The following is a 27313-nucleotide window of genomic DNA, read 5'->3' as shown; positions in this document are numbered from 1 at the left end:
CTTTATTCTATACTTTTTTATAATAATAAAAGATTGGTGCTGATGGCCTTGACTACCTCAAATTTTTGTTCTTGAGCATTGGAATTATACACTCAGATTTCTAGCCTGCCCAAACCATTAGGTCCTAAGAAGAGGACTGATAGTAGTGTGAGAAAGAGCCTCTTTCTACCTTCTTAGTTGATTATGGATACGTGGTTCATTTATAAAGTATGTTTTACTATGTTTTAAGTTTAGTCCAAATAAGAACCACAGTTAATAGTTTCTAGAAAAGACTTTGATTGGGTCACTGGATTTATCCTTCAGGTGTATCTTTTTCCTTTAGGTATATTTTGAAGTCCCAAGACACAATAAACCAAAACTTTGGAGGAGTCTCAGATTGGAAAGAATCCACTGTATCCTCAGTGATAATATCATAATCCACTCAAGAAGAGTTGGAAAAATATTTTATTAAGTTAATGGAGAGTTAAATGCCATAATTGTATTATATTGCATTTAAGTAAAAAAGGACAGCATACTTAATATAAAAGTGAAACTAAAATTAAATGCAATTTTATCAGTATTAAACAAAAATATTTAAATTTATCTTTAGGAAAATTTTAGGGGTATATGTGCATTTGCATGCATGTACATGTGTGTGTGTTTATTCAATAAACATTCCTATAGTTGACATGCTGAATATAAACTGGATAAAATAAGATATTTTTTATAACTTAACTTTAAGAAACCATTACCAAATATGAAAATTATAAATTAAAAATAATATCCATCTTTATACTTTATACTTTCAACTTATTTTTAGATAAAGCCCAACTTAGTGTAATTTCTGACTCTAATTTTTATCAGTAGTACCATCATGTATTTTATCAACTTCCTAGTCTATTGTTAGTATTGCTTTGCATATCACTTGTGATTGAAAAGTGTTTTCATCCAAAATCCTGCTTGAATCAATATTTGACTGGAATTTCTACTTCAAATTTCTATTTTATTTCTATGTTAAATTTTCATTTAAAATTTTAAATATATTTTTATTGTAAAAATGTTGACAATTTAACATCTTTGTTCATAATTAGAATGGATTGAATACCAGAAGTCAACCAGGGGGAAAATACACTAAAGAAGGATAAACACATTTTTTCCTAAAGGTATATACATTTTACAAAGTTACTTATCCCAAGTTTGTTGCGATAGACTATCAGATGCATTTCTACTCAGTCAGAAATCTAAATACTCTGAAGAAATATGTATTATATCATGGAAACTTCCTCTTATTCAATCTGAGTTCCCTAGAAAAATTACAATCGGGTAACTTCTGCCCAGACAACATTTTTTCACAATGGTCTTTTAACCAGAAACATTTTTTTCATATAGCCACTGAGGGATACATATATTAATATTTTCAATAACTATTCTTTAGCTAAAATGGTAAAGATGCTATTTCATTATATATTTATGCAAAAAAGTATGCATGATGTCATGGTCAGGTTCATGTATCAACTTGGCCAAGTTGTGGTGCCTGTTTGTCTGGTTGGGCAAATGCTGGTCTGTCTGTTGCGATGAGGACATTTCACAGAATTAGATCATGATCATGTCAGCTGCATCCACAGCTGATTCCATTTGTAATCAGCCAAAAGGGAGTGTCTTCTGCAATGAGTGATGCTCAATCTAATCACAGGAAGCCTTTTAAAGGAGGATTCAGAAGAGGCCAGTTCTCTCCCTGCTTCGGCTGGCGAGCCTCTCCTCTGGAGTTCGTCCAGAACTTCCATCGGAATCGTGGGCTTCACGGTCAACTCTGTGGATTTTGGACTCTGCGTTCCCACAGTCACGTGAGACACTTTTATAAATGTTATATTTGTGAGAGTTCCTTGTTGATTCTGTTTCTCTAGAGAACCCTAATACACATGTTAAATTTACTTTTGCTGTTTATGTCAATTTAAAATGACTTATCTGAATTGCACCTTTGGTATTTTATATTTTTTCTTTCATTACACTGAAACAAATTAAGTAAGACTTATTCACCCTTTTTACATTTTAATAATAATAATTAATTTTCCCCAAGATTCACATCTAAGAAATATGTGAACATAAATCATACCATATCTATCATTCAAGTCTCCTTAGGTCTGATCAATTGTTATAGACTCATAGGTCACCTATTGTGCTGGTTTGAAAGGAAGTATGCCCCCTAAGAAAAGCCATGTTTTAATATAAATCCCATTTCATAAAGGTAGAATAATCTCTATTCAATACTGTATGTTTGAAACTGTAATGAGATTATCTCCCTGGATGATGTGATTTAGTCAAGAATGGTTGTTAAACTGGATTAGGGGATGACATGTCTCCACCCATTTGAGTGGGTCTTGATTGGTTTACTGGAGTCCTATAAAAGAGGAAATATTTTGGAGATTCAGAGAGATTCAGAGAGAGCAACACCACAAAGCAGAGAGTCCACCAGCCAGTGACCTTTGGAGATGAAGAAGGAAGACGCCTCCTGGGGAGCTTCATGAAATAGGAAGCCAGGAGAGAAAGCTAGCAGATGACGCCATATTTGCCATGTGCCCTTCCAGCTGAGAGAGAAGCCCTGACTATGTTCTCCATGTGCCATCTCACTTGAGAGAGAGATCTTGAACTTCATCGGCCTTCTTGAACCAAGGTATCTTTCCCTGGATGCCTTTGATTGGACATTTCTTTAGATTTGTTTTAATTGGGACATTTTCTCAACCTTAGAACTGTAAACTAACAACTCATTAAATTCCCCTTTTTAAAAGCCATTCCGTTTCTGGTATATTGCATTCCAGCAGCTAGCAAACTAAAACACCTATTTATCATCCAACAGTCATTAAACAGACTTACTTCACATTGGATATATAACTCAAAATGATTTTTTGGCTTTATGAATTTAGAAATATGACTGTTTTTTCTCATTTAAAAATTTTAAAAGCTCAAGTCAAAATATATTGGTAATTTTGACATATAGACCACAGTTTCAAGTTATGTCATTGTCATTGTTAAGAATCAGAGATATCGAGAGGGACTAGCAAAGTTAGGTTTTCAGTGTAATGTTCTATTCTAGATTAGACATGATCACTGTTGTTTTTACCATTTTCCTAATTTTTCCCTTTATATCATTATATATTTATATTCTACTCTGCCAAAAACGATCCACTCCATGTTTAGCACTACTCTAAAAAAGTTGAGTACATAATAAGTATTACTAAATTTAATCAAATATTGTGAAGTATAGGAACTAATATTTGTATGTAAGCTCTTATTAGCAGGATAAAGATGAGTTTGATGTAATATATTTTATTCAAATTATCTCAAAGAGCTTCAAACGTCGGTGGAAACATAGTCCCTATGAAATTTTCCTATCTATACATCAGTTAATGGCACTGCCTGTTTTCTGATTTTAAGAAATTAATGAGAAAAAGTTTTCAGTACATCCTTTCTAAAATATTATGAGCCATGTGTCTCTTTGGTTTCTACCACATTCTTCATTCAACACACATTTTAGATAATCAAAGACATTATAGAATGAATGTTGTGTGTATATTTTTTCCAACTATTTATTTTTTTATTTTTTAATTCATATTAATAAAACCAAGCAATATACAATATGAACATTCTTTTTTCATCACATAGTTGTAAATTCATCATCATGATCATTTCTAAGAACATTTGCACCAATTCAGAAAAAAAAGTAAAAAGAAAAAAGAAAAAAATTCATACATACCATACCCCTTACCCCACCCCCTCCCCCATCACCAGCATTTCAATCTACTAAATTTATTTAAACATTTGTTGCCACCATCATCTACTTATTTTTAATCCATATGTTTTACTCATCTGTCCATAAGGCTGATAAAAGAAGCATCAGACAGAAGGTTTTCACAGTCACACAGTCACATTGTGAAAGCTATATCATTATACTATCTTCTTCAAGAAATATGGCTACTGGAACACAGCTCAACATTTTCAAGTAGTTCCCTCAAATCAGTCTCTCCATTACACCTTAACTAAAAAGGTAATATCGGTTTAATGCATAAGAATAACTTCCAGGAAAATCTCTCGACTCTGTTTGGACTCTCTCAGTCATTGTGTGTGTGTATTTTTAATGTATTCATTTGAATATTATTTTCTAAAATGTTTAGTAAATATAGTCCTAGGGAAATAACCTATCCATCAAATAGAGAGAAAATTGAGGTGATATGAGAACGTATTAATGAATAGCTATAGCTAAGCCCCTACCCAGATTTATTAATGAACTAATGAACAATTTTTCACTTAAAAAATGTATCACATCCCTGAATTGTCTCATCAACTGCTGTTTTGTAGACCTATTGAAGTTCTATTCGAAGTTTTGGGGATATCAAACATTAAGTGTACAGCACAAAAAAGTTAAAAGGAAACATGAGAAAGGAGTTGCAAGAAATTGTTTCAAACAGCTGCTGAAAAATATTTACCTAGACATCTATAATTGCAGGAATATAGTTGCAATATTAATTATCAATATTTAATATAAACCTTAAAGTTTATCTTATAACATGAATTTTATAGAAGTAATGAGCTATTTAACTGGATTTAAATAAAAAACTAGGAAATCAAATTAATATGTTGTAATTATAGTGAAATTTCTTTTTCACTTTTACTTGAAATTTCACACACAAAAACTTTTGCTTTTGCTTCAGTTTGTAAAAGTAAATCCCATCTGTGAAATAGAAGGTTCATATTTGGAGTCCTGTACTATTCTAGATCTTAGTCACTAGACACATATGGTTACTGAACCTTTACAAAATGTGGCTAGTGTGACCAAAAAACTGATTTTAAAAATTTCTTTCAATTTTAATGAACTCAAATTTAACTTTAAAAACTTAATTCCATTATTGGAAAATTTTGTTTGTTTGCAACAGTTCTGGTATGTGAATTTACTTTTTTCAAATAACTTTACTTTTTGAGCAGTTCGAAGTTTTCAGTAAAACTGCACTGAAAATAAATATGTCCCTCCATACACACACACACACACACACACGCACACACACACACACACAGTTTCCCCCATTAATAAAGTCTTGCATAAGTGTGATACATTGGTTACAAATGATGAACCAATTTTGATACATTTGTATCAATGCAGTCCATAGGTTACATTAAAATTCACTTCATATGTAAAGTTTTAAGGGTTCTGACAAATGCATAATGTAACACATCTACCGTATTAGTAGTTTCACTTCTATAAAATTGCTCTGTGCTCCATTTATTCGTCTTTTCCTCTCACTCTCCTTAAGTAGGACAAACACTTTTTTGTTTTGTTTTTACTGTGTCTATGGTTTTAATTTTTCACAGTGTTATGTAGTTGGAATCATGTAGCTTGCAGCCTTTTCAGTCTGGATTCTTTCAGTTAGCAGTATGCATTCAAGATTCCTGCATGTCTTTTCATGGATTGATATCTCATTTCTTTTTGGCTCTGAATTTAATATTCCACGGTATGGAAGTGCCAAAATTTGTTTATCCATGCACATATGGAGGGACATCGCAGTGGTTTGATTCCAAATTTTGGCAATTAAAAAATACAATTGCTATATATATTTGGATATAGGTTTTTGTGTGAAAAATACCTATAAAATATTTGGGTAAATACCTAGGAGTGCAGTTTCTGGGTTGTGTGTTAAGCCTCTATTTAGCCTTGTAAGATACTGTTAAAGTGTTTTGCAGAAGGTTGGTACCACATACATTTCCAACAGCAATGAATGTCAGTTTCAGTTGTTCCAAATCTTGGTCACCATTCATTATTGTCAATGATTTGGATTTTAGCCATTCTAATAGGTATACAATAATCTTTCATTTTTATTTTAATTTACTATTCCCTAATGATATATGATGCTGAGTGTCTTTTATATACTCCTTTGGCCATGCTACAACTTCTTTTATGAAGTGACCATTTGACTCTTTTGCTCATTTTTAAATTTTAATCATCTTGTGTTCTTGTTATTGTTGTTATGATTGAATTTTAAAAGTTCTTTGTGTATTTTGGATACAAGTCCTTCGTAAAATATGTCCTTTGCAAGGACATATTTTATCTGAGTCTGTGGTTTTCTTTTCACTTTCTTAACAGAGTTCTTTGCAGAACAGCTGTTTATAATTTGAATCAAGTCCAATTTAACAATCATTTTCCTTTATGGATCAGGCTTTTGAAGTTATCACCAAACCCAAGGTCACCTAGATTTTTCATAGGTTATTGAAGTGGTTTGAATTACGTATCACAACAAACTTAATCTTAACTCATGATGTCATGGGTGTGAATTTTTGTAGACAAGATCTCTTGAAGATGTTATTTTAATGTAAGGTGTGGCCCAACTGAATGCAATCTTAAACCTGGATTACTGGAGGCTTTATAAAGAGAAAGAAACCAGAAGCTCAAGTCAGAGAAGGCCACACACACACACACACACAAAGCTGGAAGTCAGTGGGATCTGGAAAAAAGATAGGAGAGGATGTTTTCATGAGATGGAAGAGAAAAGTAACCCGATGATTGCTGGCAGCCAGACCACTACTGATACTGGAGGAAAAAAAGCCTTTTGGCCTCTGAAATCATGAGCCAATAAATTATTGTTCTTAATTCAACTCATTAAGTGGTATTGTCATAGCAGCCTGGCAAACTAAAACTATCTTCTAGAAATTTTATAGTTTTACATTGTGCATTGAAGTCTATGATTCATCTTGAGTTGAGTTGACTTTTGTCAATCGTGTATCCTCTGCATCTAGAATCATCCTTGTTTTTCTTGCCATTTACGCAAATGGATCCAGTTCTTCCAGCACCATTTGCTGAAAAGACTATCCCTGTCTCCACTGAAATGCATTTGCTCTGTTGTTAAAAACCAGTTCACTGTGCGGGCCACAGTGGCTCAGCAGGCATGGTTCTCACCTGCCATGCCCGAGAGCTGGGCTCGCTTCCTGGTGCCTGCCCACGCGAAAAAACGACAGCAACAACCACAAACAACAGCTGGCTATATTTGTGTGCGTCTATTTCTGGGCTCTCTATTTGGCAGCATAGATCTATTTGTCTATGTTTTCTGACAATACCAAACTGTCTTGATCACTGTAACTTTATGGTGATGCTTGATGTCTGTTGTGTCAGTCCTCTGAATTTGGGTTTCCTCGGTAATTTGTTGTGTATTCTGGGTCTTCTGATTTTCCACATAAACTTTAGAATTGATTTGTCATCACACACAAAATAACTTGCTAGGATTTTGATTGGGATTGCATAGAATCTATAGACTGAATTGGGAATAATTGACAGGTTAATAATATTTAATTTTCCTATCCATGAACATGGAATACCTCTCCATTTATTTAGACCTTATATGATTTCTTTCATCAGAGTATTATAGTTCTCTTCACATTGATCTTGTGTATTTTTGTTAGGTTTATATATAAGCATTTCATTTTTTGGTACTAATGTATATAGTCCTGCATTTTGAATTTCAAATTCAAATTGTTCATTGCTAGTATATAGGGAAGCAATAGACTTTTGTTTATTAACTTTGTATCCTTCAAGATTGCTATAATGGCTTATGAGTTTCAGGTTTGTATTTGTTGACCTGCTCAGATTTTCTTATAGACAAATCATCTGTGAAAAAAAAGAAAGTTTTATATCTTCCTTCCCAATATACACTCTTTTAATTTCTTTTACTTGTCTTATTACATTTAGCTAGTACTTCCAGTACGATATTGAATAAGAGTGGTGAGAAGGGGCATCCTTGTCTTATTCTTACCTTAGGGGAAAATATAAGGAACAAGACATTTTCTCACCATTAAGTTTCCTACCATTAAGTCTGACGTTGCCTGGGGGATTTTTGCATATGTTCTTTTTCAAGTTGAGGAAGTTCCCCTCTATTCCTACTTTGCTGAGAGTTTTAATCATGATGGTGCTTCTCAGTTCAACTACATGCTTATTTTATGCCTGATGCATCTATCAATTACTGACATAGGAGTGTTGAAGGTTCTAGTCATAATAGCAGATTTGTTTATTTCTCCTAGCAGCTCTATCATTTCTTGTCTTATATATTTTGCTGCTCTGTTTTTAGGCACACACTTATTATTATTATTATTATTATTATTATTATTATTAATGTCTTTTTGGAGAATTGACTCCTTTCTCATATGCCCTTATTTATCCTTGATAATTTCCCTTCCTCAGAAATATGCTTTATCTTTAATTACTAGAGCTGCTCCAGCTCTCTTTTCACTAGTGTTAGAATGGTATATCTTTTCCCACTCATTTACATTTAATCTGTATCTTTATATTTTAAGTGAGTTTCTCTTAGGCAATATATAGCTGGGTATTATTGTTTATATCCATTCTAATCATCTCTGTCTTTTTACCATTATATGTATATGATGCACATTTATAGTCATCATTCTTATAGTTGGATTGATATCTTACGTATTTGTAAATCTTTTCCATTCATTATTCTTGTTTTTTTTCTTCTTATAATTTTGATCTTCTAGTCTTTTTCTGCCTTCTCTGGTTTCATTCGGGTACTTAAATAAATTGCATTTTATGTCATCTCTTAGCATTTCAATTATAATTTAAAAAAATCCTTGCTGATTGCCCTCAAATTGAAAATACACATTATTGCAAATTAAGTCCACTCTCAAGTCACACTATGCTATTGTTTGGGCACTTTAGTTACTTTGTAATACAGTAATCCAAATTCCTCTCTCCTCTCCTTTGTGACAAAGCTCTTCTTCATTTCATGATTCTATCAGCTATGATCATTCAAAATACTGTTGCTTTTGTAATTATGAACAATCTTTTTTTGTTAGAGCAGGCAAGAATGTGAAAATAAAGCAATTCATTTCACTTTCATTTATTCCTTCTCAAATGCTCTTTCTTTCTTTATAGGATCCTGGTTTATTACATTTATAATTACCTTCTTTCTGAAGATCTCCTTTTCATATTTCTTGCAGGGCAGGTCTACGAATAAGAAATTCCCTCATTTTTTGTCTTCCTGAGAAAGTGTCTATTCCTAACCTTTAAGGATAATTTTACTGAGGCCAGAATTCTAGTCTGGTCTTGGATATTTCTTCATTAATTTCAATATTTCACCCCACTCTTTCTTAGTTGCATGGTTCCTGAAGGGAAGTCTAATGTAATTACGCGTGTTCTTCTCTCAAGGTCCCCTGGTCCCCACACCCCTAGCTTCTTTCAAGCTTTTCTTTTCTCTTCATCATTGGTTTCTGCAGTTTGAATCTGATGTGCCTACGTGTACCTGTTTTGTTGGAGTAAAGTGGATGTTTATCCTGCTTGGTGTTCACTGAGCTTCCTGGAGCTGTTATTTGATGTCTGTCATAAATTTTGAGAAGTTCTCAGCCATCATGACTTTGAATATGTTTTCTGTTCCTTTCACACTCTTCTCTTATTCCTATTACATGTATATTATACCTTCTATAATAATTATCGGATAGTCTGTTCCACTTGGCACGTAATTTACTCTCTGATTTTCAGTTTTGGCAGTTTTAATTGCTATATGTGCAAGCTCACTGATTTTCTCCCTGGTCTAATGTACCTACAACTATCAAAGGTATTCTTCATTCCTGTTCCAGGTTGTTTTAATTTCTAGTATTTCATTTTTGTTCTTCCTTAGAGTTTCCATATCACTGCTTAAATTATTCCCTCTATTACTGCATGCTGTCCACTTTTTTCTTTACATGCCTAATCATATTTATTATAATTATTTTACATTCTTAGCCTGATAATTCCACGTTTGCTATATCTGAGTCTGGTCTGATGTTTGTTCTTTCTCTTCAGACTGATTTTTTGCCTTCCAGCATGCCCTGTAATTTTTGTTGCAAACTGGGCATGATGTACAAGTTATAAAGAATTGAATTTAAATAGGCCTGTGGTGTGATATTTTATGTTTTTCTGGCTAGTAGGTTGTGTCTTCTGTGTGTTGTAGCTGTAGATGTCAGAGGTATTCTGATGTTTGCTTCTCCCGTGATCTTTGGGTTTTCTTAGTGACTCTTTAAATAATGCATAAGCCTTGCACTTTTTGCACATTACTTGATGTAATGGCAATGATGGGGGGAGGCAAGCTATTTGTTGTATAATCCTATGAATTTGTATCAGTCTTTAAAATCATTTCCCAGTATGTCCCTTACCCCTGTCCTCTGACCTCCACCTTAAGGTGAGATAGGTAGATTAGAGGATAATGAGGTCAGTATTTCCCTGCCCCCATATAGCTGGACTTGGGTATTTCCCTTCTCTTACATTAGGGCTCGAACAATATCTAAGTCGGTTAGGCTCTGGTAAAATGGTTTCTTTGAAAAACAGCCCTTTGTTAAGGAAACAAAACCGCTTTGGGCATTTTTCAAAAGGGTTGATTTTCTCCTCTGGTTGGAAGCACAAGGGAATTTTCTCTAGTTTTCAGCGAGAACCTGCGGCCCTTTGGATCTGAAATCAGAAAATGTGAAACTGGTCCACCGACTCATTATCTCCCAAACTGTTTCCACTGAGCTTCCAGCAGTTTTGTCAATTACAGACCAAGCACTCTTGCTGTCACTGGCTCCAAGACAGAGTCTGTGTTCCTGGGCTGCTTCTCAAAGTAAGCTGTGCTTTTCTTTGCATGTCCCTCTCTTGCTTTCAAGCAATGCTTTGCCCTGTGACCTCAATTCTCTCATGGATCTAAAAAGAGTTATTGATTTTCACTTTGCTCAGCTTTTTCCTTATTATGAGAAGGAGAGAGATAACTTCCAAGTGCTTGACATGCTAGACCAGATACCAGAAATTGAATCTAATTTTTACAATTGTAAATTCTATGAGTATATATATATATATATATAGAGAGAGAGAGAGAGATAGATTAATTACTTCTGATGAAAATTTAGCATCTGACATGAAATGTGCTTTTGAGTGTAAAATATACATCAGATTTCAAAAACAGTATAAAACTAATGTAAGATATCTCATAATATAAATGAAAATATTTTGTATATGTGTTAAATGAATTATATTTTTGAAATTAATTTCACCTATTTTTTACTTTTATAAGTATATAGCTATTAGAAAATATAAAATTATGTACACAGCCCACTTACATTACTATTGGGTAACGTAATTACCACAGTTTATGTTTGTGGGCAACCATTTTAGGTGTTCAATTTTCACTGATCTGCTGAGCACATATTAGGTGCTTAATAAAAATTTACTCATGACGAGATGCTTTTCATAAAACAGTATCCATATATAGAAATTCTGAGCTTAACCTCTAATTTATTGCAGACTACTATTATTTTCAGTAAATAAATGTAAACAAAGGAAAGTTTTAAAAGGATACTATTAAAACTCCCATTTCAAAAATATAATTGATAGCAAATAATTATATCATTTTTGATTTATTAAATAATCCTAATATAATTGTATTAATTTAAACTTGGTGTGTGTTTCCACAGAGGTAGTTTTATTTTCAAACTAAAAATATAAGCACTATAAATACAAAAGCAATAATATTGCATTTTTTCCTTTCATAGTGTTCACTTTTCAATTTAATACCCTGACCTAAAGATCTTCCCATTTGGCAATCTTCAGAGTTTCCAGAGTTGTTTCTGTGGATGTTTTCGGGGTGCTTGAATGTGTGAGTCATCAGTTCTCATCCTCTCCCAGGCTTTATTGACATCAGACATTTCTGAATCAACTGTAGTATGCTCGGTATAAATACGCAATGAAATATCTATTGAACACACACATGAATCTTAGTACCTATTCAGTTTTTCTGTGTAAGAAGTGGCAAAGCTGTGAGAAATAAAAGTGACAAGTGTGAGAAGTTCATTTGCTTCCAAAACCTGGTGTTCTTTTTAGTTAAACTCAGATTTTGATTATAGGATATTCATGTAGGAAAATGCTGAGTAGTTATGGACCCCTGCTGTGATAGGCAAGGTATGCCTATTAATGTACAATAATTATAACAGGAGAGCAGAATACCCAACTTGCAAAAATTAACCTTCACAATTGACATACATGGAACCATAATTAATTAATGTTCCTGTCACTCATATTAGCCATGACCTGCAAACCTTTCTCTGGTTTCCTCATTAAAAGTAGGTTCTCAAAGTATAATTTAATATGTACAACAAATAATTCTGTGATTGACTTTAGACATTTTGATTTAATTAATTTAGGACTTGCAGATTGCTGATGGTATTAAAATGTAAAAAGTATCATTTTTATATTTCCTTCCACTAGAGTATATACAGCATCTATAAAAATTTTGTTCTGCTAATTCAACACTAAATTAATCTCAATACCTACCTTGAATCTTGGCAATCCATACAAGAAGATCCATTACTTGACATAACTTGAGGAATAAATATTAATCTTTTTGTTCTTTCGTGGTTTTATTTAGAAAGCAAGAAGAAAAAACCAAAGGATTCCATTATCATAATTAGACTTGCATTAATATATTGTCTTTCATTAATTCTTTACTGGTGTGAAAATATTTTTAATTAGAAACATAATCTAACAAGGAACTCTTCAAGGAAAAGAAGTTTCGAAATACAACCAAAAAATGACTCCATGAATAGAATCTCCTTTGAAGTATCTTATTTTAAGTACACAATATGCACTGTGAAATTTTTACTTTCAAAGCTTTCTATTAGGTGTAGGGATTCTAAATGAGTTACACTTACCTGTGAGAGAAAATGAAAATAATTTATGGTTATTTCCCCCAAGACCTTTTAGTCTCTCAGGATTTGTATCACTCTGCTACAGGAGGAAAGTTGTGACCTCAAATAGAACTGAAGCTGCTGAAGATGCAATAGTGACCAAATCACAGGAAGGATCATGCTTAGATGAAACATAAAGATTAGTGGTTGAAACCACTATTATTATTAATACATAAAATAAATAAATACTATGATGTGTGGTAAGTTAAACGAATGGAGCACATGGTATGGAAACTCGCCAGAAAAATATCTGAGAGAAATAGAAAGCACTATATAAAAAATTACGTCAAGTAGTTCAATGACATTACAATACTTACTTTACTTGTCATGCAACATTGAAAAATGTATTTTTATTTTAGCAGACATTAAAGAGAAATGGCATGTGTGCATGATTTTATAAAACAACAATTTATATTGACATGCATACTTTCATATTCTAAGAAACAATAAAAACAAAAAGTACGGCTAACATAGTTCCTAATTACATTTCTTCCTCTCATTTCTTTAAAAAAAATTCTCCCTTGTTAGCACATTATACACTATGAAAATATATATATATTATCTATATGTATGTGAAATGCATAGATGCAATTATTTTCTTTTGTTAATTTTTTCAACTCTGAATACCATAAGCAAAGAAAATTTTCATTTGTTTTTTTGATCTCCTTAGGATAATGAAAAAGGTCAAAAACAAAAATTGCACTTTCTCTCAAGCTTTCAGCTTTGCTTCCAATTGCCATGTGCAACACTAGATAAGCAGGGTCGAAGTGTGGAATAATTAGTTATAAATCACTGAATTTGCACATGCAACTAAAACCCCACAATTCTATTTCTGCTGTCTATAACTTGATGGAAAATATCAGTCATGGTCAGTGATAAGAATCAATCAAAATTCATTGTTTTTGTCCTTACTTTAGGTCTATATTCAGTAAGCATTGTAGTTTGAGGGTAAAAGAGATAAACATAAGAATATTTAAAAGTGACACATAATTTTATTTATTTTTTCATAAAAGATGCTATATTTTCCTTTCATATTTTATTACACAATTGTTTAATATTTACATATTCATAATAAAAATTATATATTTTATGATATATCTTTCTATATTCATCTTTGAAGCAATGGATTTTAAATTTTTTCATTACTGCATTCTTAGCAGCTAGAAGATTAACTAATTTACAATAATAATCATTATACTATTATCATTATACTATTAACAAATAATAACATTAGTAGAATGAGTTTAATGCAGTACAGAAATACGCAAGAGAATGCTAATAATTGCATCTGAAACTTTGATTCTTCTGGTCCCCACATATTGAGCTAATTTTATTAAAAGTCAAGTGTATCCTTTCAGCCATATATATGCATTTTATTTCGACTTACTGAAACACAATCGTAAATGTTATTCATTATTTTCTCCACTTTGCTTTTCTCTAACCACCAGAGAACTTCAGTGACTTTACACATTGCTAGCTTTTTGAAATTTGCTACTTACTACATTTCCTATTTATATCACTTTTCCATCCATAACCTGTTGTATATCTTATTTCTTTCTTGCAAATATGTAAAAGCTACTAGGTTTGTGCATTACATTTGTCTTCAACTTTATCTTTCATGCTTCTGTTTTAGAAATGCAATATATAAAGTTCCAACCAGACAAAAAAAAAGTCATATAATTAAATGCATCCATTTCTCAGTTAAGAAAGTCTTCCTCATTCTTAGTCTGTATACCTAATTTCCCCGTTTTTTCTAATAGATTTGCTTGATATTCAAGTATGTATTATTTTACAACTTATTTTAATGCAATTATTTGAGATTTATTCACACAGTATACAATCCATTAAAAGTATACAATCAGTGGCTCACAGTATCATCGCATATCTGTGCATTCATCACCGCTATCAATTTTAGAACATTTTCATTACTCCAAAGGAAAAGAAAAGGAAAGCTAAAAAGGAGGAAACAAAATATTCCATATCCCTTTCCCTGCTCTATCACTGATCCCCAGCATTGGTGTGGTACATGTTATTATTGACGAAAAAATATTAAGGTATTACTGTTAACTATAATCCATAGTTTACAATAAGTACATTTTCCTAATATACCACTCTATGGATAACTCCTTGTAATAGTTTCATACCTTCATTCATGGAAGAAATTTTTTATATTTATACTGGTAATCTCAGTCATAATTTAACACAAGATTTACTGAATCATTCAGTCCCATTTTTAACCTCTGGCATTCTGTCCAGTGACATATATGACTCTAAACTCCCCATATCAACCACATTGACAAGCAATTCAGCACTGATAGTTGCACAAACAACGATGTGCTCCTTCATCTGTATCTATCTGCACTCATTTAAATTCAATTTAGCTAAAAATTCTGCACATCTTAAGAAATCACTCCCCATTATTTAGTTTCCTGTATCCTCATAACATATTGTGCTGGTTTGAAACTGTCAATTACCTCCCCCAAAATGTCATGCTATTTTCATCATAATCCAATTTTGTATGGGTACAAAATGCTGCCCAGATGCTTGAAAAGCATAGGGCTGAGAAAAAGGTGGTCTCCCTGTGCCAATTTGAAAATATTATGTACCCTAGAAAAGCCATGGTTTAATCCTGATCCAATCTTGTGGGAGCAACTCTTTCTTTTAATCCCTATTCAGCACAATAGGTCGGAACTTGATTAGATTATCTCTGTGGAGATGGTACTCACCCAGTTGTGGTTATTGAACTTGTATTAGAGGGACACGTGACTCCACCCATTCCAGGTGGGTCTTGATTAGTTTACTGGAATCCTTTAAACAGGAAGCATTTTGGAGAGAAAGAGAGAGAGCCACGAGAGAGTCCCAAGAACCATGAGCATCACAAGAATCCATGCAGCCAGAGACCTTTTTTGCTGCAGAAGGAAAGCATCCCCAAGGGAGCTTCATGAAACAAGAATCCTAGAGAGAAAGCTAGCAGACATTACCGTGTTCACTACGTGCCCTTCCAGTTGAGAGAGAAACCCTGAATTTCATCAGCCTTTCTTGAGTGAAGGCAACCACTTGTTAGTGCCTTAGATTGGACATTTTTATAAGCTTGCTTTAATTTGGAGATTTTCGTGGACTTAGAACTGTAAATTGGCAACTTAATAAATTCCACTTTTTAAAAGCCATTCCATTTCTGGTATATTGCGTTCCAGCAGCTTAAAAACTAGAGCATTCCCCAGTGCTTAGATAGCTTGGAACACTTACACCAGTGTTTTCAGACAGCAGGGCCAGAGCATAAGCTCTTGGAAAGGGTGGGACTGCCACTCTTTCAAGCCATGAGTATAAGATGTTGCTCAATAAATGATTCTCACACATTAAAATCTAATGGAGTCTAACTTGCTAACTTTAGGAACTGGTTCAGAACTTTTAGGCCTATTTTCCTAATAATATCTCTCCGTGGAAATGGGAGTGTTTACCTGTGACTGTCCCTACTTTTTATATTGGCAGAATATAACTTGTTCTAAGTTTCACAAACAGAAGAATTTTGCCTTAGGAAAGCCCATACATTTAATTGATTTTGATGAGATTTTATACTGTTTTTGACTCTGCATTGTTACTGAAATGATTTAAGGCTTTTGTGATGGTGTGATGGAATGAATATATTTTGTATGCAGAATAAGCTCGTCCTTTTGGGGACTGGATGGTAGAATGTGCTGGCTTGAAACTGTTAGAAGGTAGATGGGCAGATGGGCATCTACTAAATTCTTGTTTGAGTGGTGTGGGCAGAAGAGTTCTAGATGAGTGAATAGAATTCTAACTTGAATTACAAAAATAGAGTGTCACAGCCCCTTGATCAATTTCCAGACTTGAAACAGTTTATAGACCCAGAGCCCTTTGAATGAGGGGAAGGTCAGGTCCCTTTGGGGGAAGACCCTGTCACACTGCCACAAATTTATACTATTAATCTTCCTAGGCTTCCCCAAGGAGACCTCCAGCCTTTTACCAGGGTAACTGTGCATTGGGGAAAAGGAACTGATCAGATATTTCAGGGATTCTTAGACACTGGTTCAGAAGTGACATTAATGCCAGGGGACCCAAAACATCACTCTGGTCCACGAGTCAGAGTGGGAGCTTATGGAGGTCAGGTGATTGATGGACTTTTAGCTCAGGTATGTCTCACAGTGGGTCCAGTGGCTTCCTGGGCCCATTATGTGGTCAATTTGTCAGTTTCAGAATGCATAATTTGAGTAGATGTATGGAGCAGCTGGCAGAATCCCCACATTGTCTCTCTGACTCATGGAGTAAGTGCTGTTATGGTAGGAAAGGCCAAGTGGAAGCCATTAGAACTATCCATACCTGGTAAAATAGTAAATAAGAAGCAATGCCAGACTTCTGGAGGAATGCAGAGAGTAGTGCCACTCTTAAGGACTTGAAGCATGCAGGGGTGGTGATTCCCATCACATCACTGTTCAAGTCTCCTATTTGGCTTGGACATAAAACAGATGGGTCTTGGAGGATGACAATGGATTACTGTAAACTTAACCAGCTGGTGACAGTTCTGAATGTGATATTATTGCTTCACATTCAGAATTGACAAATCAATTCATCCCCTGGTACCTGGTATGCGCCACTGATATGGCAAATTCTTTTTTCTCAATAGATGTTAGTAAGGACCATCAGAAACAGTTTGCTTTCAGTTGGCAAAGTCAGAAATGTACTTTCACTATCCTACCTCAGGGATATATGAACTCTCCAGCCCTATGCCAAAATCTTGTCCACAGGGACCTCGATCATTTCTCCCTCCCACAAGACATCACACTGGTCCATTATATTGATGATATCATATCGATTAGACCTAGTGAGCAAGAAGTAGCAACTACTCTACACTTATTGGTAAGACATTTGGGTTTCAAAGGATAAGAGATAAATCCAGCAAAAATACAGGGCCCTTCCACCTCAGTGAAATTTCTAGGTGTCCAGTGGTGTGGGGCATGCTGAGATATCCCTTATAAGGTGAAGGAGAAGTTGCTGAATCTGGCCCCTCCTTTGACAGAAAATAGGCACAATGGCTAGTTGTTCTCTTTGGATGTTGGTGAGAACATATTCCTCATTTGGGTGTGCTACTCCAGCCCATTTATCAAGTGAACAGAATAGCAGCTAATTTTGTTTGGGGACCTGAACAAGAGGAAGTGCTGTGACAGGTCCAGGATGCTGGGTGAGTTACTCTGCCACTTGAACCATATGACCCAGCAGATCCAATGGTGCTGGAAGTGTCAGTAGCAAATAGAGATGCTGTCTGTAGCCTTTGGAAGGCCTCTATTGCAGAATCACAATGCAGGCCCTTAGGATTTTGAAGCAAAGCCTTACCACCTGCTGCAGATAATTGCTCTCCTTTTGAGAAAAAGCTTTTGGTCTGCCACTGGGCCTTAGTAGAGACTGACTGCTTAACCATAGGCCACCAAGTTACCATGAGACCTGAGTTGACTATCATGAGCTGGGTGTTGTCTGACTCACCAAACCACAAAGTTGGGTGTGCACAGCAGCACTCATCATAAAATGGAAATGGTATATATGAGATAGGGCCAGAGTAAGTCCTGATGGTGCAAGTAAGTTAAATGAGGAAGTGGCCCAAATGCCTATGGTCTGCATTCCTGCCACATTACCTTCTCTTTCACAGACTAGAGGAATGGCCTCTAGGGCAGTTCCTTACAGTGAATTGACTGAGGAAGTGAAAACTCAGGCCTACTTTACAGATGGTTCTGCACGATACGCAGGTACCACCTGAAAGTGGATAGCTGCAGCACTACAATCCCTTCCTGGGAAGTCACTGAAGGACAGTAGTGACAGGAAATCTTCCCAGTGGGCAGAATTTTGAGCAGTGCACCTGGTTGTTCATTTTGCTTGGAAGGAGAACTGGTCATGGGTGCATTTGTGTACTGACTCTTGAGCTGATGCTAATGGTTTGGCAGGAAGGTAGGGACTTGCAAAAAGCATGATTGGTGACAAATTAGTCTGGAGAAGAGGTATTTGGATAGACTTTTCTGAGTAGGCTAAAATCAGGAAGATATTTGTGTCCCAAGTGAATGTGCACCAGAGGGTGACTTCAGCAGAAGAAGGCTTTTATAATCAAGTTGATGAGATTACTTGTTCTGTGGACACCAGGTAGCCTCTTTCCTCAGCAACTCCTGTCACTGCCCGATGAGCTCATGAACAAAGTGGTCATGGTGGTGGGGATGGAGATTATGCATGGGCTCAGCAACATGGACTTCTACTCACCAAGGCTGAAATGACTACAGCCACTACTGAGTGCCCAATCTGCCAGCACTAGAAACCTATATACTCAGTCCCCAATATGGCACCATTCCCTTAAGTGATCACCTGGCTATATAGTGTCAGGTTGATTACATTGGACCACTTCCATCACAGAAGGGGCAGTGATTTGTTCTAACTAGAAAAGACACATATTCTGGATATGGGTTTGCTTTCCCTGCATGCAATGCTTCTCCAAAAACTATCTATCTTGTCCATCGTCATTGTATTCCATGCAGCATTGCTTCCAATCAAGGAGCCCACTACACAGCAAATGAACTACAGGTTTGGGCACATGCTCATGGAATTCTCTGGTCTTACCATGTTCTCCATCATCCAGAGACAGCTGGATTAGTAGAATGGTGGAATGGGCTTTTGAAAACTCAAATTCAGTGCCAAGTATCTTTCAGTACCTTGCAGATCTGAGGTGATGTTCTGCAGGAGGCTGTATATGATCTGAATCAGGATCCACTGTGTGGTGCTGTTTCTCCCATAGCCAGGATCCATGGGTCCAGGAACCAAGGGGGTGGAAATGAGAGTAGCAGTGCTCACTATCTCCCCTAGTTGTCTACTAGAAAAATTTTTGCTTCCTGTGAGCTCTGCTGGTCTATATGTTTTAGTTCCAGAATGGGGTATGCTTCCACCAGTAGAAACAACAATAACACCATTGAACTGAAATCTAAGTCTGCCACCTGATCACTTTGGGCTACTCATGCCCCTGGATCAATAAGCCAAGAAATGGATTACTTTACAGGCTGGGATGATTGACCCTGATTATCAAGAGGAAATGGGACTACAACTATACAATGGAGGTAAAGAAGAATTTTCCTGGAATATAGGAGATTCCGTAGGGCATCTCTTAGTACTACCATATCCTGGGATTAAAAAAATGGAAAACTGCAACAACCCAATCCAGGCAGACTACCAATAGGTCTGAAATATCAGGAATGAAGGATTGGGTCACTCCACCAGGCAAAGAACCATGGCCAGCTGAACTGCTTTTTCAGGGTAAAGGGAACATGGAATGGATAGTGGAAGAAGGTAGTGATAAATATGAAATACCACATGATCGGTAATAGAAATGTGGAATGCAACATTATAAATATTTCTTCCATGCTTTATAATTAGTGTCCATGTATTTATACATAAATCAAATATCTTTGCTCTCTTTATTTTATTCCCTTCATCATATGACATAAGCTGTTTTTTTCATATTATACTATTTAAGCTGTAAAATATCAAGCTTAAGAGTAAATGTTACCCAAGTAGTTGCACCCTATTCTGGAAAAATTTAATACATTTACAGTTGTACATGGGACACTTTAGCATTGTTAGCCAAGGAGAAAATGTGCTGTTATTGTTTTCTATTTGGAGATTAAGTATGGTTTAAGGTGATGTGTATAGCTACCAAGTTGACAAGGGGTGGATTGTTGTGGTGAGGTTTATATGTCAACTTGGCCAGGTGGTGGTGCCCAGTTGCCTGGTTGGGCAAGCGCTGGCCTGTCTGTTGCTATGAGGACATTGCATGGCCTTAAATCATGATCACATTGGCTGCATCCACAGCTGAATCAGCTAAGGGGATACTACATCTAATCACTGGAGGGTTTTTAAGGAAGATTCAGAAGAAACAACCACTCTTCCCTGCTTCAGTCAGCCAACTTCTGAGAGTTCATTGAGAACCTTCCTTGGAGCTGCCAGCTCATGGCTTACCTTACAGATTTTGGATTCTTACATTTCCATGTTTGCCCAGCCAGACTCTCCTGAGAATTTATTGAGTATCTTCATTGGAGCTGCCAGCTCATGGTTTGCCCTACAGATCTTGGATTCTTACGGCCCCATGGTTGCCCAGAAGCCTCTCCTGAGAGTTTGTTGAGGACCTTCATTGGAGCTTCCAGCTCACAGCCTACCCTACAGACCTTGGACTCTACATCCCCAAGGTTACATGAAACACTTTTATTAATTTTATATTTACAGATATCTCCTGCTGACTCTGTTTCTCTAGAGAACCCTAGTTAATACAGGAGGTGAGATGGGGTCCTCTTGCATGGTTTTGATATAATTATGCAGTTCTTACAGCACTATTTGTTGAACAGACTGTTCTGTCCCACTTAAGTGGGCTTGGGAGATCTGAGGATCTATTTATGAACTTTCAATTCAATTCTATTGGGCAATATGTCTATTTTTATGCCAGTAGCATGCTGTTTTGACCACTGTGGTTTTATAATATGTTTTAAAGTCAGGAAGCTTGAGTAAACCAACTCATCTTCCTCTTTAAGATGTCTTGTTTAAGGCCCTTTTCCCTTCCAAACAAATTTGACAATTAGCTTTTCCATTTTCAATAATGCAGACTGTTGTTATTTTGATTGACCTTATATTGAATTTGTAGATCAAAATTTTCTTAGAATTTCCAACTTAATGACATTTAGCCTTCAAATCCATGAACATAGAATGTCTTTCCCTTTGTTTAGGTGTTTTAAAAATTATTTTTAGCAACACTATGTTTTCTGTATAGAGGCCTTTTACATGCTTGGTTAAGTTTATTTTCGGGTGATTGATTTTTTTAATTGGTATTATGAATAGAAATTTTCCCTTGATTACTTTCTCAGACAGCTCATTACCAGTATAGAAAAATATTACTGACTTTTGCATATTGATATTGTATTCTGCCACTTTTCTGAACTCTTTTATTTGCTTTATTAGCTTTGTTATACATTTTTCAGGCCTTTCTAAATTTAAGACCTTGTCATCTACAAAGTAAAAGTTTTATTTTTCTTATTAGATTTGGACAAATTTTATTTCTTTTTCTTTCCTAAGAGCTGTGACCTGTAGCACAATGTTGAATAACAATGGTGAAGTGGGCATCCTTGTCTTGTTCTGGATCTTAGAGAAAAACTTTCAGTCTCTTACCATTGAGTATGATGTTGGCTGTGTGGTTTTCATATATGCTATTTGTCATGTTAAGGAAGATTCCTTCTATTCCTGTCTGTCAAAGTGTTTTTATTAAGAAAAGGTGCCTCCTCCAAACATCAGATAGTTCCATCTTCCTACCCTATATTAGTGACAGAGCCTTCCATTATGAAAAGTTTAGAATTGCCATAGCCCAAACACCCCTAAAGAGAGGGATGGAAAGATCAAAGGCAATGGTGCAGTTATACAGAGAAGAAAAGGATTTAATACATGAATATGAATGCTGAATCATTAAACTAATATCTCTCTTAGTCTCCAGTATTTTAGAGCAACTAGAAGTAAAAACCTGAAATTGTGAAATTGTAACTCATGTCGAACTCTGAAATATGTTCTACAACTAATTGTGGTACTATGCTTTGAAATTTATAGCTCCAAAGGACCTTGATGAGAGTGTTTAAGAAAAGCACCTTCCAAAGACTTCACTTCCCCAGCCTTCCCAGCAAATGCCACCCACAGTCTTACAAAAGTAAGATGTTTTTTTTAATTTTTTTAAGTCCTCTGTCCCATCTCTTTCTTAATTGGTGAAAATAATAGCACCATGGTGCCTCACATGCTTGCACAGAAATGATAAATATTGTGGGACCCTGCTGTCCAGTTTTGTCAATGAATGTTTAGATCAGAATTGAGCCAAATCTTCCTCTGTTCCTGGGTGGGAAGAAATAACCAGGTCTCCCTGTCTGTAAAAACCAACAAGGCCGTGTCGGGACTGAGTAGAGTCTGTGGTCTTGAAGGTGTTTGATGGCCACCAAGATCCATGGCTGAGTTCAGTCACTTACCACAGTTTCTCTGTCTGGGCAGCTATAGTAGAAGAAATGGTTAAAGTAAATACTGCCTTTAAAATACTTACTTAAACTCCCCAGTCATAAGACACAGGTGATCAAAATGTTTCAAGTATGACCCGTCTATATGCTGTCTGCAAGTGACTCACCTTAGACCCAAAGATGCAGTTTGAAAGCCTAAGTTTGAAAAAAAGTGTTCCATGTGAACAATAACTTAAAAAGACATGCGGTAACTATACTTTCACCAAAAACAATAGACTTTAAATGCAACACTGTTAGAAGAGACAAAGGAAGATACAATGTTTTAATAAAAGAGGTAATCCACTAAAAAGAAATAATTATAAATATTTATGCACCTAACCAAGGTACCCCAAAATACATGAGGCAAACACTTGCAAAAGTCAATGGAGAAATACACATCTCTACAAGAATAATTGGAGACTTCAACACACCACCATCATCAATGGATAGACCACTTAAGAGAGGATCAATAAGGAAACAGAGAGATTTAATAAATCCATAAATAAGTGAGAGTTAAATAACAAACTCCTAAATAATCAGTGGCTCAAAGAAGAAATTGCAAGGGCAATCAATAAGTATCTTCAGACAAATGCAAATGAAAACACAAAATATCAAAACTATGGGATGCGCAGAAGATGGTGCTCAGAAGGAAATTTATAGTCCTATACACTCACATTATAAAAGAAGAAAGAGCTAAAGTCAAAAACCTAACTTCACACCTGGAATTAAAAAAGAACAGTAAAACACAAGCAGAAGGAAAGAAATAACAAAGATTAGAGCAGAAATAAATGAAATAGAGAATAAGTTAAGCAATGCAGAGAATTAAAAAAACCCAAAGTTGACAAACACTTAGCTAGACTGACAAAAAAAACAAAATGAAGATGTAAATAAATAAGAGCACAAACGAGTGGGAAAACATTACTACAGGCCCCACAGAAATTAAAAAAAAAAAAAAAAGATCCTATGTACAACTGTATGCCAACAAATTAGACAACTTACATGAAATGGATTAAATTGATGAAAACACTTGAACAAACTTCCCTGACTTTAGAAGAAATACAATTACAATTACAAATACCAATTACAAATAAAGAGATTGAATCAGTTATCAAAAACATGCCAACAAAGATAAGCCCTGAACTAGATGGGATCACTGGTGAATTCTACCAATAATTATGATAAGAATTAATACCATACCTGCTCAAAATCTTCCAAAAAAATTGAAGAGGAAGGAATACTACCTAACTTATTCTATAAGACCAATACCACCCTAGTAGCAAACCCATATGTAGATACATTATAAAGAAAATTTCAATATTTATAACGAATATAGATACAAAAATCCTCAGTAAAATATTTGAAAATCGAATCCAGCTGCATGTTAAAATAATTATATACCATGATCAAGCAGGTTTTATCCCAGGTATGGAAGGGTGGTTCAACATCAATTATTATAATACACTACATTAACACAATGAAAGATAAAAACCCACATGATCATCTCTATTGATACAGAAAAAGTATTTGACAAAACACAGCACCCTTTCTTAAAATAAGCACTAAGAAAATAGGAATAGAAGGAACTTTCTGAGGCAGATAAAGGACAAATATGAACCACCCACAGGTAACATCATACAAAATGGTGAAATGCTGAAAACTTTCTGTCCAAGGTCTTGAACAAAGCAAATATGTCCACTTAATTACTGTTATTACACCTTGTACTAGAAGGTCTAGCCAGAAAAATTCACAAGAAAATGAAATAAAAGGTATCAACATTGGAAGGGAAATAAGGCATCCAAACTGGAAAAGAAGAGTAAAACTTTCATTACTTGTAGATAGATAAACCTATATAGAGAAAGTCCTGGAAAAAAAAGCTACTAAAGCTAATAAATAAATTCAGCACATTGGCTGAGTACAAGATCAACATGCAAAACTCAGTATCAATGGTGTTTCTATATACTAGTAATGAGCAAGCAGAAAAGGCAATAAAAAGGATTACATTTACAATAAGAACTAAAAGAATCAAATATCTAGGAAAAAAATATCACCAAGTATATGACAGACTCGTACACAGATAACTACAGAACACTGTTAAAAGAAATTCAAAAAAGATCTAAATAAATTGACAGACAGTCCATGTTCATGGATTGGAAGATAAAATATTATTAAGATGTCAATTCTACTCAAAATAATTTACAGATTCAATGCAATCTCAATAAAAATTCTAACAGCCTACTCTAAAAGATGGAAAAGACAAATATTAAATTTATTTGGAAGGATAAATGTACCAAAATAGTTATAAACATCTTGGAAAGAAGAATGAATTTGAAGGGCTCACACTTCCTGACTTTAAAGTGTATTGCAAAGCCACAGTTGTCCAAACAGCATGTTACTTCTATAAAGGCAGATACATTGACCAATGGAAATGCATGGAGAGTTCAGAAATCGACCCTCAGGTCTCCGGTCAACTAGTTTTCCAGAAGGCTCCCAAACTCTCTTAACTGAGACAAAACAGTCTCTTCAATAAATGGTGCCAGAAGAATTGGAAACCCACATGCAAACGAATGTAAGAGGACTTCTATCTCGCACCAATTACAAAGTAACTCAAAGTGGATCAAAGACCTAAATATGAGAACAAGGACTATAAAACTACTACTAGAAGAAAATAGAGGGAAGTCACTTCAGGACCCTGTATTATGTAACGGTTTCTTAAAATATGCACCCAATGTACAAGGAATGAAAAAGGAAAAAAAAAAAAAACACGCAGATAAATGGGAGCTCCTCAAACTTAAAAACTTTTATGCTTCAAAAGAATTTGTCAAGAAAGTGAAAAGATGACCTACACAATAGTAGAACGTATTTGGAAACCAGATCTCTAATAAGGGTTTAATATCCAGAATATATAAGGAAATCCTGCAATTCAACAATAAAATACAGCAACTCAATTACAAAATGAGCAAAAAACTTGAACAGAAATTTTTCTAAATAGAATATGCAATTTGCAAAAAAGTGCATGAAAAGATGCTCAACAACTCACTAATAGGGAAATGCAAATCAAAACCACATTGGTACACTATTTCACACCCATTAGAATGGTTACTATTAAAAAAACAGAAAACTACAAGTGTTGGAGAAGATACGGTGAAGTAGGAGGACTCATTCATTGCTGGTGTGGTAATGTAAAATGGTACTGCCACTGTGGTAGACAGTTTGGCAGTTCCTTAAGAAGCTAAGTATAGAATTACCATATGAACTAGCAATTCTGCTACTTAGTATATATCCAGAAGAATTGAAAGTAGGGACTTGAATGGACATTTGCACACCAATGTTCATAGCAGCATTATTCACAAAACTGTCAAAAGACAGAAGCAACAGAAATGTCCATCAACTGATGAATGCCTTAACAAAATATTGTATATACACACAATGGAATATTATTCAACTATAAAAAAGAAGTGAAATTCTGATGCACATGACAACATGGATGAACCTTTGGGACATGATACTGACTGATATAAGCCAGACACAAAATTATACCCAAATTTTGTATAATCTCACTGATATGAAATAATTGGAATAAGAAAAATCTTAGCATTAAAATTTTGAATAAAGCTTACCAGGGAATAGATTTGGAGTAGAGAATGGGGAGTTGATACTTAATTTGTGCAGAATTTCCATTTAGGTTTATTAAAAATGTGTGGAAATAAATGGTGGGGATTGAATCACATTACAGTGAGCAAAATTAACAGCTCTGAATTATATTGGTGAATGTGGTTAAAAGGGGAAATTTTACTTGAATAAAAATTAAAAGATAAAATATAGGACTGTATAACACAGTGAAAGCTACTGTAGACAGTGGACTATAGTTCATAGTACAAGTATAAGAGTGTTCTTTCATGAATTATTTAAAAAATGACACTAATACCAAGTGTTAATAATAGAGTGGGATAAGTAAAAAAAAATACCTAATGTGAACTATGGACTATAGTTAATGATACTATTTTAATACACTTTCATCAACTGTTTCAAAGATAACTGATGTTAAAAAAAAATACTACATTTACGAAAACTCCAGTCATCAGTTTCAACAATTGTTCCACACTAACAGCAAGGTGTTGGCATATGAGACTCCTGTATTTAATGCATGCCTCTTCTGTGTACCCACCAACTTTTCTAAATACATACGTAATAAATAATAAATACACAAATAAATAAATACTTAGTTTCAATGTGAATGGAGATTAAAACAATGCAGTCCCCAAATCTGTCTGTGTGCTAGTATCCCCTGTATATGATTTAAACATTTAGAAGTTTGAGCTTACCTCAAACCTATTTGATCAGAAGGTGAATAAAGGTCTTTGTTGTAAACATACTCCACATGGCTATGCTAATTGGTGTCCACATTTGGAAACTATTTTCTTATAGAATATTTAATCGTGTCTCACGTGTGGCCGACAATTTGGAAACTATTCACAAGAAAATGAGATTTTGTGATACAAGGAAAGATTATATTTTGCAAGCCAAACAAAAAAAACATA

Source organism: Tamandua tetradactyla, chromosome 14, assembly GCF_023851605.1.
Source record: "Tamandua tetradactyla isolate mTamTet1 chromosome 14, mTamTet1.pri, whole genome shotgun sequence".
Classification (NCBI taxonomy): domain Eukaryota; kingdom Metazoa; phylum Chordata; class Mammalia; order Pilosa; family Myrmecophagidae; genus Tamandua; species Tamandua tetradactyla.
The sequence above is the reverse complement of the archived record's forward strand: the minus strand, read 5'-3'. Positions refer to the sequence as shown.